We start from the raw sequence: 6,000 nt of genomic DNA, 5'->3' as shown, positions 1-6,000 counted from the left end.
TACAAAATCAAAAGAAAATGATACACATGGATATCATATTTTTTTAAAGATTTTATTTATTTATTCATGAGAGACACTGAAAGAGAGAGGCAGAGACACAGGCAGAGGAAGAAGCAAACTCCCTGCAGTGAGCTTGATGTGGGGCCCAATCCCAGGACCCCAGGATCACGACCTGAGCCAAAGGCAGGTGCTCAACCACTGAGCCACCCAGGCATCTCTCACATGGATATCATACTCTTGATAGACCATGGGAAGTGTGGTTTAGATTTTTGGTGTCAAGAATATGATCTTACTATTGTATAAAATAATATGAACAAGGGAGTGTCATGGCTATCTTGTTTTTTTTATAAAAGAAGCATGTAAGACTATTGAAAATACATGTTGAAAAGGTAGAAAGCAGTACGGCAAGAAAATTTAGAAACTTATTTTAATAATTTTTCAGGAAATAAATAATGAGGATCATACTACAGTTGTGATAATGGAAGTAGAGTGAAAGACATTGCACTTCAAGTCATTTAAGCAATAAAGTGAGATTAAAGATCTTAATGGCTACTGTTTGTTGAGAAGTGTTAGGCATTGTGCCAAAATATTTTTAAAAATCATTTTACTTAATGCTAACAACAAAAATTATATAAATTATTCCATTTTAGTAGATATGGATTTTGATTATGGGCATTATATGATTTGCTCAACGGTGTTTTTGGGAGTCAACCCATGTCTAACTCCAAAGATTCTCAAATAGTGGTTGCTGCTGTTGCTACTCCATTATTTTTTTCTTTTAAGATTTTATTTATTTATTCATGACAGACACACACACACAGAAGCAGAGACACAGGCAGAGGGAGAGGCAGGCTCCATGCAGGGAGTCCAATATGGGACTTGATCCCGGGTCTCCAGGATTAGGCTCTGGGCTGAAGGTGGCGCTAAATCGCTGAGCCACCCGGGCTGCCCCTACCTCATTATTTCAAGACCAAATTACAATAAGGACCTTATCCCAAGCAAGGGGATGAGGAATAACATCTCTATAGCAGATAATAGAAAGTTTTGCCTGGGGCTCATTTGGGTTTGAGGAGCCTATAGAATATCTAGTTGAAATTATTCATTTATTTATGTATTTATTTATTTATTTATTTGGGAGGTGTCCAGATTACTTTATTTGAATGAATGGTAAGTTAAGTAGATGTTTTGGTACAATTTACAGGAAGGGACTATGTAACCCTAACATGCATACAGTGCCTTGGTGACCAGGGAAGAAAACCTTGCAGCTGTGAGAAGATTATCAGTGTTCTCCCAGGTGTGCTTGTCAAAGAGGTAGACTGCCGTGTCAGATTTGGGAGGCCCATCTTACTCAGGTTGGTTATGTGTTCACCAAATTCTTTGGATTTCACTTGCTCATCCAGATAATGAGTCTCAATGAAGTCACAAATGGGAGTCATTTTTTATTACCATTTAGAAATCTTATCTGTTCCATTAGTGACTACTTCTGTAATGCAAATTAGTTTTTACCTTATTGCTTAAGTATGCTATATGTGATCATCATGAGGCATTTGTTTTGGTTCATAAGCAAATTTTCTCAGAACCTTAATATTTTCCAACCTAAACAAATGCACCTGAATACAACGTGCAGTAACGGCTACATGCATTACTGTACATGACATCCATTCATTCCATACTACTTTGGGCCACGTGTTTTTCTTTAGAAGGGCTTCTCTCTTCCTTTGTTTATTTTGACATGTCTCTGTGAGTCAACAGACTCAAACTTTCCTAAGCTAGCATAAAATTACCTTTACCATTTTTAAGGCCAGATTCTATATTTTCTGGAATATTTCTTTTATTAGGTATTTTCATTTTTTTCAACTGCTAGCTATTTTATAATTGGAATTATTATTGTTTTGTTGGCACTCTGGTACAAGGTAACATAGTTTTTAGTGGTACACTCCAGCTGTAGTTTTCCCTTAAGCCTTGTTATTTTTAGGACATGATTTTGCAGGATATGAAGTGTGTTCAATCACACATATATTGTGTCATAGCAGAAACACCCAAATGAGTTTGACACACAAGAGAAATGTCAAGATTGATGCATAAATTTGTAAGAAATCATCAAATAAGAGGAGGTTGAAGTAATGGAAATAAATCCCTCATGGAGAGAATTAGAAAAGACTGATTTTAGAACTCTGGAGACATTTGTAGAAGAGATTGAAGGAAGAAGGGGTCAATGAGAGACAACCGGCTCTTCATGGCTGCTTTTTTTTTTTTATTTGTTTATTTATTCTAGCAAATATTTACTAGACTATGATCTCATGAGAGAGGAGATTGCAAAAATGGTTTTGATTTTTCTTTCATGCAGTTTCAAATTTAAAAATAAGCACATATTACATAAATAGTATCATTAAATCAGATTGTCCTGAGTTTTCCAACAGTCCCTTGTGAAATCTGGGACCTGAAGCTCTGCCTTAGCTTTCCTGAAGGATCTGAAAGAGAACTATAGCTGGCTCCAAGTTGGTTTGAATCTCATGGTCTCAGGGCAGAAATTGTGATACTTTGCTCACCTGATTCTTTTTCCAGTCTGTATTTCTCAGGTATAAACACCTTAAAGTAAGTCATAACTCCTTTGTGAATTAGCCAAGAGACACAACAGAGCAGCAGGAACTAATTCTCACTGTCTTTTGTTTTTCTTCTGTGAAGAAAGTCAGTAAAGCAAGTGTCTAAGTATATTGCTTGTACCAGTTTTGAGCTTGATAGCATCACACTGTTGGGCAATCATATATTTATTTACATTTATTTTTTAGTCAGTTTTTTATAGCTTCCACTAGAGTTTCCAACCATGATTAATGTGGTGCAAGAATAGAGAATCTCTTTTTCAGTCAGATTGATTTTTTCACATAAAGTTTTTGGTATACACAGTGACCACTTTCAAGCTATAGGGTATTTTCTTTAAGTTTTAGCTAAGGATATTAATGCATATTTGGTGACAATACAAGTTTACAAGGCAGATTGGTGATAAAGGTACTCCATTTGAAGTTTCTTAGTTTTGATTTTTAAATTATAGTGTTGATTTGTTTACTTCTTTTTTTAAGATATTCTTATCCTCAAAAGTCTCTCTTAACACCTAGGTACTATAAATGAGAATGATTTCTTGGAGTTTTTAATATTAGCAAGGTAATTAATTATTAATAACATAAGGAAAATAGCTCAATTAACCTAAAAGAACTTTATTTATTTATAAAGAACTTTATTTATATTTTTATATAAATACACATTTATACCTATATATACCAGAACTTATAAGTGTGTAGCATGTGTATATGTATGTATGTCTCTATGTATATTTAGAAATAAACATAATTATATATAATTATAAAATATGAATATATATTTATACATATATATAAAAATATATATGTATAAATATATTTACTTATTAGTTATATATTATTTGGATTCACAACTACAAATTTACTCAGAAGAATTATATACTGATTATATATTGTCCAAAGTAATCAGCATTTTTCATGCCTAACATATTGTTGATATTATGTATTCAATTTATTTTAGTCACAATGTTTAACTTTTGTACCAATTATTGACAATAATTTTTTTAAATACCATGACTGTATATATAAGGAGCAGATGAAATCAATGATATTACATTAAGTTTGAAATAGGTCTACTTGATGAATGACTTTTTTTATATTCACATATCAATTAATTTCGGTTCACTTGGTAGACTTAGGACAGAACTACAAGAAACATTCTTATCTTTAGATCATGTCAAATGATGTCTATAAGAAATGGGTAATTTTTTAAATGATGACAGAAAAGTATTGAGGTACTTTCATACACATAATTGTATTTTATATTATGTCAAATTACTATACAGAAAATAGCTAACCTATTTGATATTTTACTTAATAAAAACAAATGGAAGCTACTTCTAATTCTATAATTGTGAAAAAAAGTTTTAAAAATCCCTTTTTCATATTAATTGTATTACAGTTTTTCTAATAGGATTTATAAAATTCAAAGACAACTTGATAAAACATTAAATGCTCTATAATCTACATTCATAAGATTTTTAAAAAGATCTAATGAAGAATTAAAGACATTTTCATTCAGGAAAAAAGAAGCTGGCACTGCTTCTTACCTCTTTCACTAAAGAGACCAAGGCAGCTTTTGATGTGATTAGTTTGACTGTGTAAACCAAGCAAAACTTCACCAACATATTGTAAGGCAGAGCTAAACCTATTCAATTATAAGAAATAAAACCATATCACTCAGTAATTAATTAAGCAAATGGGTTTAAGGTCAAATTGTGTGAAGAAGTGATATATGTTTAATATTATGGGGTACTTGCAAATAAAGTAAAGGTAATTACAGTATTGGGGAAGTGATATAGAATTGGGATGCTATCAATACATTGCTTTTAATATTGCCACCATCTGTTCTTCTAATTAGTATGTTACTAAACTAATTATTTGGGAAAAAAGAAACTAATTATTTGGGTTGCATAGATTAAATATCATGGAAAAGTATATTTTCATGCAGCTTTGTATGATATCAAATAGAGAGATTACATTTCTTTTATAAACATAAGCTGATTTGCTTAAATATCTTGAAGAAAATGTTAGATTTATAACAGTTGCAGAAATACATACTGGAGTGATTCGATTTGGGGCACAGAACTGTCATCACATTTCCCTATTCACTCTTTCACCTGCTCATGTGCAGTGCACATGTGGACTGAAAGTTATATCTTTAGATCCTATTCAGAGAGATATTTGTGTCCGAAGGAATATTAAACATACTATGTAACTGATTTCTTCTTTATAATGCCACAGTTTGACATACAGTAGCTCTTTCACTGCCTTTCACTTTGCAGTTATTTGCTGTAAAACATACGTACATAACAAAATGGATCTGTCAAAATGGATTTGAATATTTCATTGTTGAGTTAATTGATTTTAAAAATGTCACATAAAATGTTTACCACAAAATATAAGTAAAAGCTCTGTATAATATTTTTAATTATTCAAATGTATGGACAGTGTAAAATAAAATTTTATATAAAAATATGAAAATTAACATCCTCTAATCTCATTGTTTCTTATTGGCAAACTTGTGATATAAAAATTTTTAATGAAGTATAGTTTCAAGAAATAAAGAAAGAAGACTTAAAATACATTTTCACTTATCACAACACTTTCACTTATTTCTGTCTAATGTATTTTGTGCTTTATATTTGCTTATCATTAGCTATAGATATTATTTAAAACTGTAAATTTTGACTTGTAGAAAGTCATTCTGTTTTCAATTATTTCTGTTTTGGATACCATATATTTCATTAGTATGTTTATTAGTCTTGGGAGAATAAGTATGGGAGGACTATGGACTTTTAAGTTTTTGTAAGGATTATTATGACATTAAATCTCTTCATTGATTCTTCATAATGGTATTTTGATGCTAAGAAAGTTTTTGAAGTTTTTGTAATCATTCCTTTGTCGGTAATATTTAAATGTCCAGCTGCTCATGGCATTTGACTTAGTAAAGCAGTTGTTCCCAGTAGGGTGCATTATCCTCTAGGGAAGCTTTTTAATACTGTTGACCCTTGAACAACAGGGGAGTTAGAGGTGCCAACTCCCATAGTCAAAAATCTATGTATAACTTTTGACTCACTAAATATTTAACTACTAATAGCCTACTGCTGACCAGAAGCTTTACAGTAACATAGACAGTTGATTAACACATGTATTGTATGTTGTTATATGTATTATATCCTGTATGCCCAGAATAAACTAGAAAAAAATATTAAGAAAATCGTAAGGAAAAGAGAATACATTTACAGTCCTGTACTGTAAAAAAAAAAAAAAAAAAAAATCCCCCCAGACAAGCAGACCTATGCAGTTCAAACCCAGGTGTTCAAGGATCAAATGTATGTAAGGAAACTTTGAGTGGTTATAAGAATAGGGTCGTTGTGACATTTAAAACTGGGTTGGGCCAGAT

The sequence above is a fragment of the Canis aureus genome, chromosome 21, assembly GCF_053574225.1.
Source record: "Canis aureus isolate CA01 chromosome 21, VMU_Caureus_v.1.0, whole genome shotgun sequence".
Lineage (NCBI taxonomy): Eukaryota > Metazoa > Chordata > Mammalia > Carnivora > Canidae > Canis > Canis aureus.
This window is presented reverse-complemented; position numbering follows the sequence as displayed.